The sequence below is a fragment of the Prionailurus bengalensis genome, chromosome B2 (assembly GCF_016509475.1).
Source record: "Prionailurus bengalensis isolate Pbe53 chromosome B2, Fcat_Pben_1.1_paternal_pri, whole genome shotgun sequence".
Lineage (NCBI taxonomy): Eukaryota > Metazoa > Chordata > Mammalia > Carnivora > Felidae > Prionailurus > Prionailurus bengalensis.
The window spans coordinates 130969702-130983432 of NC_057349.1; the positions used below are offsets into that span (position 1 = coordinate 130969702).

General features: G+C 38.6%; 1 non-coding gene across 1 annotated transcript; it reads left to right on the forward strand.

Annotated features, from left to right (window-relative positions):
- The first annotated feature begins 11167 nt into the window (after positions 1-11167).
- On the forward strand, positions 11168-11301 carry LOC122490698. Its single transcript, XR_006299231.1, has one exon. It is a non-coding gene; the product is annotated as a small nucleolar RNA SNORA70 (small nucleolar RNA).
- Positions 11302-13731: the final 2430 nt, after the last annotated feature.

A 13731-nucleotide genomic window follows, 5' to 3' on the forward strand; every position in this document is an offset into this window, starting at 1 on the left:
TATGCTCACAAGACAAGGTTTTACTGTATGTGTATGTATATATATTATGTAATATATATAAGGAAAGTGAGAGAAAGAGAGATTAAGCCTTGGCTCTTGGTTCTTAACTCACACCATCTACAAAATTTAACACAAAATTGATCATAGACCTAAGTTAGAACTCAACCTACAATACATCTAGAAGAAAACATAGGGAAAAATGTTTTTCCCTTAGTGACCTTAGATTGGGCAAAGATTTTTTTTAATAGGACCTAAAACCAAAAAGCAAGAATAAAAACTTAATAAATTGGATTTTACCAAATTTAAAAATTTGACTCTTTGGGAAACTGTTACAATAATGGAAAGGAAAACCAGAGTCTGGGAGAAAATATGTACAAGACACACATTCCCTAAATGCCTTTTATTCAGAATATAGAAAGAATTCTCACTGCTCAGTAAGAAGACAAGTAAAACAACTCTGTAAAAAAAAATAACAAAAGATTTGAAAAAAATTTCAAAACCAAAGATACATAAATGAAAAGATTTTCAACCTCATTATTAGGCAATTTTGAACTATATAATAAGATAGCACTAGTATTGCTAAAATTAAGAATTGATAGTAAATGGGTGAATAAAACTGACAAAAGTCATCGAACTGAAAATTTGAGATTGATGCATTTTATCACACAAATTATACATTTTTTTTTCAAAATATCTACTTTAAAAGGTTCCATGAGGGGCGCCTGGGTGGCGCAGTCGGTTAAGCGTCCGACTTCAGCCAGGTCACGATCTCGCGGTCCGTGAGTTCGAGCCCCGCATCGGGCTCTGGGCTGATGGCTCGGAGCCTGGAGCCTGTGTCCGATTCTGTGTCTCCCTCTCTCTCTGCCCCTCCCCTGTTCATGCTCTGTCTCTCTCTGTCCCAAAAATAAATAAACGTTGAAAAAAATTTTTTTCAATAAAAGGTTCCATGATTACTAAGATGTTAAGTTGGAAAAGCTGCTTGGGTCATTCATCTCTGAAGTGAAAACTTTCATGCTTACCATTTCAGTGTCTTCCAGTGTTTCTAAGCACTGTTAATATCATGTTAATAATAATAGTGGAGTAGAAGTAGTGGTGGGCAAAATAGTGAAGAGAGAGTGCTTTCGGTACATGTAAAATATGTCCTCCCAGTTTCCTTGCTGATTTAATCTGTCTTGTTGCTGAATCTGATATGGGTTAAGCAGTTTTATAATAATTTGTGTTATTGACACTTTCAAGATGAGAAGGATCAATGACAACGATCAAGAGACATCTTGAATGGTGAAGAATGATCAATCTTTATGCTGCTGATAAAATGTCTGTTCTATTACAAAATGACTCCACAAAGAAGAAACGATGTTAATTTTCAAACTTACTCGTCAAAGCACAAATAGGGAGAAATTTATTTTAAGTCAATTTATTGTGACTTATCCAATTAGAGCTCTTTAAATTGTTTTTTGTTTTTGTTTGTCTCCTAAATAGGAAGCAATGAAATAGGAAGTCCAAGACTGGTGAATTAATTCCATGATGCCATTAGAGACCCTGGCTTTTTCTTTTTGCTCAGCCTGCAATTCGATTCTTCATGAATGTCTTTTTAGGGTAAAAAAAAAAAAAAGTGGCTGCGACATCTCTTGCATCACATCAGTGTTCCATGAAGGAAGAATGTTTTTTGTTTCTGCTTATTTTTTTTCACGCAGTAAAAATATTAAGAGCAAGGAGTCAGTGGAATTTGTTCACCTGCTTTTATTTTATTTATTTATTTATCTATCTATCTATTTATTTATTTATTTATCAATATATGAAATTTATTGTCAAATTAGTTTCCATAAAACACCCAGTGCTCATCCCAAAAGATGCCCTCTTCAATGCCCATCACCTACCCACCCCTCCCTCCCACCCCCCATCAACCCTCAGTTTGTTCTCAGTTTTTAAGAGTCTCTTATGCTTTGGCTTTCTCCCAATCTAACCTCTTTTTTTTTCCCTTCCCCTCCCCCATGGGTTTCTGTTAAGTTTCTCAGGATCCACATAAAAGTGAAAACATATGGTATCTGTCTTTCTCTGTATGGCTTATTTCACTTAGCATAACACTCTTCAGTTCCATCCACGTTGCTACAAAGGACCATACTTCATTCTTTCTCATTACCACATAGTACTCCATTGTGTATATAAACCACAATTTCTTTATCCATTCATCAGTTGATGGACACTTAGGCTTTTTCCACAATTTAGCTATTGTTGAGAGTGCTGCTATAAACATTGGGGTACAAGTGCCCCTATGCGTCAGTACTCCTGTATCCCTTGGGTAAATTCCTAGCAGTGCTATTGCTGGGTCATAGGGTAGGCCTATTTTTAATTTTCTGAGGAACCTCCACACTGTTTTCCAGAGTGGCTGCACCAGTCTGCATTCCTACCAACAGTGCAAGAGGTTCCCGTTTCTCCACATCCTCTCCAGCATTTATAGTTTCCTGATTTGTTCATTTTGGCCACTTTGACTGGCATGAGGTGATATCTGAGTGTGGTTTTGATTTGTATTTTCCTGATGAGCAGCGATGTTGAGCATCTTTTCATGTGCCTATTGCCCATCTGGATGTCTTCTTTCTAGAAGTGTCTATTCATGTTTTCTGCCCATTTCTTCACTGGATTATTTGTGTTCAACCTGCTTTTAAAGAGCTTTCTGAGAAGCCACACATAGTAACTTTGCTCACATTTCATAAGCTAGAAGAATGTCACTGGCCGTGCCTGCCTGCAAGGAAGACTGGGAATTTCTTTCTTCTTTTCTTCCTTTCTTTCTTCTTTTCCTTTCCTCTCTTTTCGTCTCCTTTCCTCTCCTTTCCTTTCCTTTCCTCTTTCTTGATCAGGAGACAATATCACAGCAATAAACGGGTTCTGATGGTAAGAAGTAAAGGGAAATGGATACCTAATGGTAACAAAGTATCAGCTACAGGCTCTCTTCCCTGCAATCAATGGAAGGCTTTCCTTGACTGGCTGTCAACTACTGAAGACATTGTATCTGTATACAAAACTTTAACCGAATTAGGTTTTGAATCTTTATAGACCTAGAGAATAATTCAACCATATCTACAGTAACTTCTGGTTTTCTTTGGTGTAAACTTTGAAAAAAAAAGTGAAAGAATTGGTCTCCTGAGGTGTGGAATGGCTGAGGTCTCTCTCCATCAAAAATAAAGATTGTAGGGGCGCCTGGGTGGCGCAGTCGGTTAAGCGTCCGACTTCAGCCAGGTCACGATCTCGCGGTCCGGGAGTTCGAGCCCCGCGTCGGGCTCTGGGCTGATGGCTCAGAGCCTGGAGCCTGTTTCCGATTCTGTGTCTCCCTCTCTCTCTGCCCCTCCCCTGTTCATGCTCTGTCTCTCTCTGTCCCAAAAATAAATAAACGTTGAAAAAAAAATTAAAAAAAAAATAAAATAAAGATTGTATTTCTTCAAGTTCTCCTAATCTTGACTTGTAAAACATTAAAGAAAAGGATTTCCTTTTTTCAAAGAAACACATGGGTTAGGTTGCCCTACTTATGGCTTTTAAATATATGTCTGAATTGTGCCTACTCAAAATGCCAATTCATCAAAAAACTGCACGAAACACCAATTATGCAATATTACTTTTTTTTTTAAACAAGTATATGGGTACTTGATAAATAGCATCCTGGGATGCTCATCAATGAGGAATTTTAATCTAACATGATTTCTTAGTTTGTCTCAAAAAAGAATTAATTTTTCAGTCAATGAATTGTGAAGTAATTCATTTACTTTAAAAAGAAGGAGAAACATTTTCAAAAGCAACTGTGATTTTTGAAAAAAAAGCATAGATACATTTTAGAAACAATGAGGAGCACAGAAGCGTTGCTGCAAATGAATGAAGCATGATGAAAGGGGGACCTAGAAAATCTGGATTTCGTTCTTTATTCTTCTACTCTGATTTTCTAAGACTTGCAGAAATTTACTTTGACTCTACATAATGTCAAAAACATCCAGATGCGAAATGAAAAAGGTTTTGATATCTTTTAGACATAGCTTTCATCTATTTGCACTTCAATTTTCTTGACACTCAGAAAAGCAATGCCTGTTTCTTACCCACTGTGAAGAGATTTTCTTTTAAAGTTTGAATTCTTTAGCCAAATTGATTTCATTGCATGAACAATACACAATTTTTACCATGAGGAAAAGGATTCTATTGCCATCATTTTGGACCCCTTCTTCTTCTGTTCAAAATCAAAACAAGTTCCCAAATGAAATAAGCTTGGAGCTGTTGTAATTAATAGAAGTTTGGCTTGGAATAGGTGAAAAGCAAAGCAAAGGGAAATAAAATTAATACCTATTGAGTATGCTGGGAGTCAGACAACCTGACCTAGTTCGGTCATTAACTGGGTTTGAGGTGTTGGACAAACTCACTCCCATGGATGGACCTCATGTTTCTGTTACAACATGGGGTTGTAATAAACCTGATACCTAAATTTTATTTATTTTTTTTAAAAAAACTTTTTTTTAACGTTTATTTATTTTTGAGACAGAGAGAGACAGAGCATGAACAGGGGAGGGGCAGAGAGAGAGGGAGACACAGAATCTGAAACAGGCTCCAGGCTCTGAGCTGTCAGCACAGAGCCCAACGCAGGGCTCGAACCCACAGACCGTGAGATCATGACCTGAGCCGAAGTCGGACGCTTAACCGACCAAGCCACCCAGGTGCCCCTGATACCGAAATTTTAAAATGTAGGATCAGTTTGGGGCATCTGGGTGGCTCAATCAGTTGAGTGTCCAACTTTGGCTCAGCTCATGATCTCGAGGTCTGTGAGTTCAAGCCCCGCCTTAGACTCTGTGCTGACAGCTCAAAGCCTAGAGCCTGCTTTGGATTCTGTCTCCCCCTCTCTCTTTGTCCCTCCCACACTCACGCTCTGTCTCTCAAAAATGAATAAATGTTAAAAAAAAATTTTTTTTAATGTAAGATTAGTTCATTTTCCAGTGGTACTGTTTTCTCAAAGAGAAATGTGGATATAATACTGAGCCAAAATAACTTCCTTTGTGGTTATATTTATAAAAATGATTCATATTCTTCAGGGAGAATTTGACTGGGTCTCTCAAAGCAAGGCATCACTTGGGTTTGCAGTCAGCCATAGCTGAGCTGTTCAGCTTGAGCTGTTGAGCTGAGCCTTGACTGACACATCTCACCTAAGTCCTGGAAAAACTAAATGAATTTATGAAGCTTATGTATGGACCAGGCTTGAATAATTGACTCACTAGAGTCAATAGTTTTGCCAGTTAACTAACCAGTAATTATATTTGGCATTTTCTTAGCACATGCTTTTTTTACTAGGCACTGAGATTTTTATATATTATCTCAAGTCTGCAGAACAAAAACTCAAAAGTGGTCGTTAGCAGTCCTATTAGAGGAAACCAATTCTCATAGAGGTTAAGTAATTGCCCATGTCCAACTAATTGTTAAATCCCAGAGATGAGATTCAAACTCTGCTAGACTTCAAACCCCATGCTCTTTCTTTCACGTACTTGAGCCTCAGTCAGTCCTCAGCTTGGAGGGGTATGAGGTTCCTTATAGGTCATTTCTCAGGTAACACTGCCTTTGGCAAAATTTAAAATCCTTGGCATTTCGAAAGTGATATGAAACTCGTCGAGTCCCTGGAAAGTGTAATAAAATACACAGGAGTAGAATGTTGTTTAAAAAAGCCACGGAGCTCCCTTAAATGAGAAGACTAGGCAAAGGATTACAGATGGGTTAACATTTGAGCTGGGCTTGTGAAGGAAAAGGAGGGTTGACAAATTGGGTAAGTAGAGGCAGATGGGACATTGGGAATTTTGCAAGAGACACTGAGATGCCCCTACCCACAGAAGCACGGAGGGAGTTGTAGTTAAGTTGGGCAATAATATTCAAGGGAAAGAAGGCAAAGCAAGACTTAACGTGTGCCAATTATACCCCAAGCCTTCTGACAGATTCTTCATAGTTAACATTTTGAGGCCCTTTCAGTAGGGAGGGAGGGTGTCAAGATAAAGAGTGTGTGTTTGAATTATTTGACAATGACAATCCATTGCAATCTTTTGAACAGAATGTAACCAGATTAGTGGCAGGTTTTAGAGAGATTACTCTTCCAGTCTTCTGCCAAATACATTAATCATATAGGGGAAAAGTTGAAAGGAGAACTGTTAGACCGTAAGTAGAACGCTAATCCGTGGACACAAATCCATTAGATATACAAATGCTTTCCTCAACTCCACCTCACAAGCAATGATTTGCATTTCTTTCTCATTTTTTAGGGCTATTCATTACTTTTGAATTTAAGACAATTATTTTAATGAATAACAGCTCATATTTTCTAAGTACTTATTTACGACTATTCTAAGTGCCTTATATCCACATTTTCAATGTATATGAAGGCAGATAGTTAGCCTTATTCGATAGAAATGGAAACTGAGATTTAGACAGATTAAGGCACATGCCCAAGACCACACAGCTGGTAAATTCTGGTGCTGGCATTTATACTTAGCTGTGAATCCAGAGATTTTGTTCTTAACCACTGTGCTACCAAAGAGCAGGCCAAGGAAAGAAATGTCTTGCCACTTTGAAAAAAAAACCTCATTTCCTTTTAGTGAAGTTGAAAAATTGACTTTTGAGGCCTAGATACTGAGAGAGCTAACAGAATGTTAAGAGCACTCCTGATATTAGATTGCTAGAGATAACTCTTTGGGTAGAGAGCCAATAAAACAGGCCCACCAAGAAGGAAGAAAGCTTCAAAGTTCTATTTAAAGGAGATCCAGTGAGAATCACTTTGAAAATAGGAAGTGGGGCCAAATGATTCAGTGAAGCACATCAAATACCCATCGTGCTTCCAAAATCGAGATCCGGCTGAAAGAACTGAGGAGAATTAGGGGGCAGTCTCTTTGTGAGCAGGTGGGTGGTGCCACAATGTGATAGGTTAAGGGGAGAATGTGTTAGAAGGACTGACTCATTCTGCTCCCTGCTGCAGCTATTCTGAGTTTAAAGATAAGGTTTAAGCATTGAACTCAATTTGCTGTTAAGGTGACTTGTTGAGAGCTGAAGATAATCACAACTGGATCTCAAGTCTCTGCTAAATAGGCTCTTAAGTGACATTATCCACAGTGTTGTGGACACTCATGGAGACCAAAATGTTTCCATTGTAGTTCCAATACCTGCGAAAGATCGGGTGTTGTTTCAGGTGGCTTTATGGAGTGTCATTCTAGCAAATTCACCATTGGTCCAATTGCTGGATCTGTGGCACTGAAGGCTAGTTTATCATAAGGAGAAATTGCACTGGAATTTATTCATGCTGTCCAATTGTACAGGGTGCTGATTTATAAACCAGAATTCAGTTATTCATTTTAAAACCTCAAATCCTTCATGGAATGATTCAAAATACAAATAATGGGAGGCTGGGTGAAAATATGGAGAGAACAGGTGGTCTAGATTCAGAAACAGACAAAGCTGTTTCTGAGAACCCAGTTTAGCTAGATGACCTTGAGCAGCATCTTAACAGCTCTGAGTTGCAGTTTCTTTTGGGAAATGGAGATGATGTTATGGAATAAGGCTAGTTTGACTCTAGAATACTCAGCTCAAAGACAAGGGACATGGTGGGGAGAATCGTAGCCTGCTAAAGCTGGCCCCAGCAATTACAGATGTATGTTCCAATACTCAGGGTCCCAAGAGAAGCAGCTGTCAGGTATGAGTTAAGGTAAGTGTGTTATCAGGAGTCTTAATTTGGCCGTTGGACTGTAGCAGTATGAGTAGATCCTTTCCATTTTAGAAAACCCTGGACTGCAGTATTCTTCACCCCAAAGTACAGAATTGTCAAGACATTAAATCAGGTCTTTGATCACATGGCACTGATTTCAGTGTCTGGTCCAAGTGATAGAAGAAGAATGGCAAAATAAGGCGGGTAACCAGGACAGTTCTAGATGGAATTCTGTGCAGTGAACCATCTATCATCATCATCATCACCACCATCATCATCATTGGAGGAGAGTCCCTGGTGCATCCAATCTAAGCCCTAACATTTGATCCAATTCCTTCTGTGTGATGAAAGCAAGGTTATCTTTCCCGCCAGTTGTACAGCTAACTTTGGTCAACTGTCAAAGATCAAATCAGGGAGGCAAGGCAGAGTTTCTTAGCATCAGCATAAAAGACATTGGATAGTAATGAGGCTCGAGGGGAGTTTTGGAAAGTGCCCCAACTTCATAAGGAGCATCTCTTCCTAGTGCCAGTAAGGTATCAGTTGGGACCACTTGTATGTTGGATCTAAATAGCATTGGTACTGCACCCTCTCCCAATTTCTCAACCTATAGAAGTCACACGCCAAGATTTCTCAGAATATTTTTGTATTTTCAAGGAGATATTTTTTTTTCTTTTTTCCTTCCATCCTTTTTCTTTCTTTCCTTCTTTTTCTTTTATTTTTCGATACCTCTGTTACATACCACAATGGCCAAGATATGAAATCCAGTCCATTCTTCAAGTTTAAAATACACCTACCCACCCCCCAACACACTCTCAAATAAAGTGATCATGACCCTGGTAGACTTCACTAGTGATTTTTGGAAATGAGCAAGAGGATAGGTTCACATAATAACATGAGAAAAAATAAGTATAATGGATAATTATCTCATCTGGAGATTTCATTACTCTTCCTCCTCCTTTCTCATTCCTCTTTATCTTTTCCATTTCCTTTTGGGTGCAAACTCCCAAAATTACTCTTTTCTCAAACAAAAGAGCTTTCTTTCTCATCAGTTACAACATCCTTTATTGATGTTTATCCCCTCTGCTAAGTTCTTGTCTTTCTAAAGGGAACATAAGGCAGCTTTTGAGGAGCATGATCTCACTACGAAAAGTTCTTATTTGACCAAGAAAGACAGTAAAATAAATTTGATCTTAAGTACTGGTGACCAGGATACTCTGGCGCTCAAATGATTCAGAAATTTTCTTGAATGATGCCAAGAAACACTTAGCACGTTTTTAAAAAAGCCATTTCCCTTCTTTTTAACATTTTAAGCAAATGGCTTTATGAGTGTAATGTTACCTAATGATAATAAAGTTTAAAATTGTCAACTTTTAAGCTGATCTTGTGTGGCTCAGCCAGTTGAGCCACTTGGTTTCAGCTCAGGTCATGATCTCATGGTTCATGAGTTCCAGCCCTGCATCAGGCTCCGTGCTGACAGTATGGAGCCTGCTTGGGATTCTCTCTCTCCCTCTCTTTCTGCCCCTCCCCTGCTCTTTCTCTCTCTCAAAATAAATAAATAAACTTTAAACATTTTTTAAAAAATAATCAAACCTAGCTTTCCTTGTGTTTATTGCATTTTCGATGGAGGTCGGAACATACAGCGTTTACAAAACACTGTGTTCTCATCAGCAATACTTTTTGATGAAATATCTATTAGAATATGATTTTTTCTGCAAAGAATTCCACAGGAGACCAGAATCTATTTTATTTTCTTTTTGTTAGGTTCAGTTTCTGAAAGATACTTTTTAACCCTCTCCCTTGATTCTGAGAGTGGCCCTTATATAAAATCAGTGATTCCCTGTACTCTGGCCATTGCTTCTGAGAAGTACTATGATGGTAACTTTCGTCAATTGTTGCTGCCAGTATAAATGGAGACACAATCGACAGGGATCCAAAAATATTGCTTCTGATTTTGTTGTGCAGAAAAATGTGATTAGTGTAACCAAAATTTTTGCTGATTCTGCCAAAAATAATCTGTCTCTGTGCAACAGGAAATTTCACTTTTTTAATACTAAGAAATTTATTTTAAAACATTTTTCATATCATTGGTATTTCTAAAGAAAGCAAAACAAGTCAACTTCATGAAGAAAGATGTAATTCTCAATTTTTAGGAGGATATTTTGAAGCATTGTAATTTTTTTCTATTTCTCTTTATAGTTCCATAAATTTCTGACTTATTTTTTTAATTTAAATTTTAGTTAGTTAACATGTAGTGCAATATTGGTTTCAGGAGTAGAATTCAGTGAGGAAAATTCACTTTTGGGATACTTCATCATGATGGTGGCCAGCAGTATATTTTAGAATAAAAGTTACCTTATACAACCACATTAACAGCAAAACATTCCAGGTATTGAAAACTAGGAGGGGAGGAGATGAAAAGATAAGGAATAAGTAAAATAGTAGGGTAAAATAAAAGAAAAGGATACGATATTGTACCTCAATGTTTAAGCATAAAACTGACTGACTTTTTATAGAAGTTTCCTCTAATACTTAGTTACAAATCTTTTTGGTGATTTAAAATACGGCACATCTTTGCACGTATCTTCCATTGGTATTGCCTGGAATTGGGGCACTTGGCTGGAGAAAGTTGATGCAACATCACAAAAGAAAAGATAATATAAAACTAAAAATTGCTCATGCATGTTCCAATAATTTCCTGTCAATGAACCAAGGCAAAAGAAAACCTTTCTTGGCATCACTGTAGTTTGAATGGCACATTCAGTCACTGGCCAAAAACTTTGTGTGTCTGTTTTCTTTTCCTAAGATTCCAGCACATTAACTAGAAGAAACGATGAACTGTTTGGTGGTCCATAATTCCATTGGTGGATTAACATGCTTAATCATGCATACTTTTTCCACTTCAATTCCGAAAACATTAAAGAAACATCAAGAGTAATAAAATAGCTTCAAAACACACAGCATAATTTAAACAATAATTCCCATATATAAAATAGATCCCTGCCATTTGTATCAGTGATGGGGCTGCAGCTGTGCTGCCTTATAAATCATCCTCCAAGACAGAAATGAAGAAAGCAGGACCAGACCATGGACTGAGGTGAGATGGGGGAAGCCTAAGACAGTAAGGCTGCTTGCTTCTTTCTTTCCTCTTGGGAAGGGAACAGGAGACAAGATCAATGAGTATGTGACAACCTGGAAGCCCTGCCCAGGCGTCACAGCTCTATGAGATAAGTGTTGTCCACAGCCCTTTGGGGGAAGAGGTCTTCTCGGGTCAAGTGGAGGTTGCCAGGTTCTTAGTTGGAAGGATGGTGCAAGCTGATACCAAGAACTGTGGGAATATATCTGGTAGAGATGGGGAGGAAGAAGAAAGACTGAAGGCCTCAGCTCCCCCAAGCCAGCCAGCTGAACCCTCAGGGATAGCCACTAACCCTGTAGAGAGCTAGAGAGCCACAGAAAATCAAGGGTCTTCTGCAGCCAATTAAGTCAACTGTAATCTTTCCCCATGGGAGCCTGGTGTGCAATGGCTGCAAACAATAGCCTCCTTGGTAGTGTATGCAGCCTGTTGAATGTATGGGTTGCCCTAAGGAACCTTGGAGATGGCCCTTTCCAATGTACATTGATGTTTGACCTCATGCTATCTCCAATCTAGGCTCCAGACAGATATGCAGGGTGCCTTTGGAAAGCCATAGGGCATAGTGATCAGGGTCCACATTGGCCAAGCATCATGACCATCTGTACCAACTTGCAGAACAAGGAGCATGTGACTAAGGCTCTACATAGGGCCAGTTCCCTGGCTGCTAGAAGATCCATATTTCCAAGAAGTGGGGCTTTACTAAGTTTAATGTAGACGAATTTGAAGACATGGTGGCTGAAAAATGGCTTATCCCAGATAGCTGTGGGATCAAATACATCCCTAATGATGGCCCCTTGGACAAATGGCAGGTTCTGCACTCATGAAAACCTCGGCACTGCCCTTCCCTATTCATCCCCACCAATAAACCTTACTTCCTGTCTGAAAGAAAGAAAGAAAGAAGAAAAGCAAGGGTCTTAGTAGAAGGACCATTGAGGCTCATTCTTATATGAAGTGGGTAGTTGGAGAGATCTAGCCTGATGCCCACAGAATAAACTTTCTTTCTGAATTTCCAAGAGTATTTCCAGAGACATGTTGCTCATTTACAGGACCTCCTGATATACCAAAGGCCTGCATTCCAGTGGCCCAGAGACTGAGTGGCAGATATTATTAGTATAGGTATCTAGGTCCAGATTGTAGCTACCTGAGAACTACAGTTTTGATATGGCTTAGAGAATGATTTAAATATATTAAAAATTAAGTTATATACCTTTCCATAAAAATTAAATGTTAAAAAAGTGAAATATTAAAATTAGCCTGTTACAATATTATCTTTATATGGGCTTTTTGTTCTTATTCCTTTTGATCATAAAGAAGAGTAAAGAATATTTTCTTTCCCCAGTGTCCTGGGGTTGGATTTTTTTAATGTTTATGTATTTATTTTGAGAGAGAGAGAGAGAGAGAGAGAGAATCCCAAGCAGGTTCCATGATGTCAGCATGGAGTCTGATGCGGGACGTGAACCCATGAACTCTGAGATCCCGACCTGAGCTGAGATTAAGAGTTGGATGCTTAGCCGGCTGAGCCACCCCAGTGCCCCCTTGGGTTTGATTCTTTAAGAACTGGGTGTATAGTTTGACAAGTAAGAAAGAATTATATCCTGCTTTATTACCCTGGGTTACCAAAGAAGATCATATTTTTTTCATATTCAAACTAGATGATGCTGACCCCATACCCCACCTGTTACAAGAGTATCTCTCTTCTCTGTCTGGGATCTCTCTCTTGTAATAACTGCAACAACTTCAGGGATGCTTTGTAAGCCCAAGTCAGTCCAAAGAGTCAGGCCTGGTTATTCTGTTTTTCACTCTATTGCTTCCATATCAGATCATGAAAGCTCAGTTGGTCTTGCCATTCTAATATCGACTTTGTCTGCTGAAGGGCAGTCTGCCTTGAATAGAGCAGGTGCCTCAACACTGGGCTGGTAACTCAGTAAAGTGGTGCAATCTTGGTCTCCCTTGAGGCACTTCCTACAGTAGGAATGAGGTATGACATATACTTGGGTATATTAGTTTCCTAGTGCTGCTGTAACAAATGACCACAAACGAGGTAGGTTAGAGTAAAATGGATTTACCATCTCAGAGTTCTGGAGGCTAGAAATCCAAAATCAAGTTTTTGGCAGGGCTTGTTTCTGAAGCCTCTAGGGGAGGATCTTTCCTTAGATTCTTCCTAGCTTCTGGTATTGCTGACAATCATTGCTGTTCCTTGGGCTTGTAGCCACATCCGATCTCCGCCTCCATCATCACTTGGTAGTCTCCTGCATGTGTGTCTGTGTTCACATTTGCCTTATCTTACAGGAACATTAGTCTTTGGATTAGGGTACATCCCAATGCAAAATGAATTCACCTTACCTTGATTATCAGCAACTTGATTATTTAACCTTCCTCATGATCCCTCTGGCTCTGTTGTTCTTCCCACTGACTTGCACCATGATTTCAGCTTCACAAAAAAAGAACTTCATTGACCTGATGTCCTTCATCTTCCAGACAGTCCAATTTTTTTTTGGCATGGCATCTTCTTTCTATGTCTGCTCATGCAGACCGATAGACTCTTCTATGGACACTGAATTCATCTCTTACGTTGGACACTAGCCTAGCTATATGCTTGTAAGAAGCATGGCTATATTCTAAAAAAGTTGAGAAGTTTAAAAATATACTGAAAATATCTGATCCCAGTTGAATTGAAGAATTAATTAATTTCTTTAATCATTTAATCTAGTAGTGTCTAATGTAATTTTCTGTGAAAATGGAAAAGTTTTATTTCTGCACTGGCCAATTCAATAGCCAATACCCACATAGGATTACTGAGCACTTGAAATGCAGCTGATGTGGCGGAACAACTGAATTTCTAATTTTATTTAATTTTAATTAATTTTCATTTAAATTTAAATAGTGACATGTAATTAGT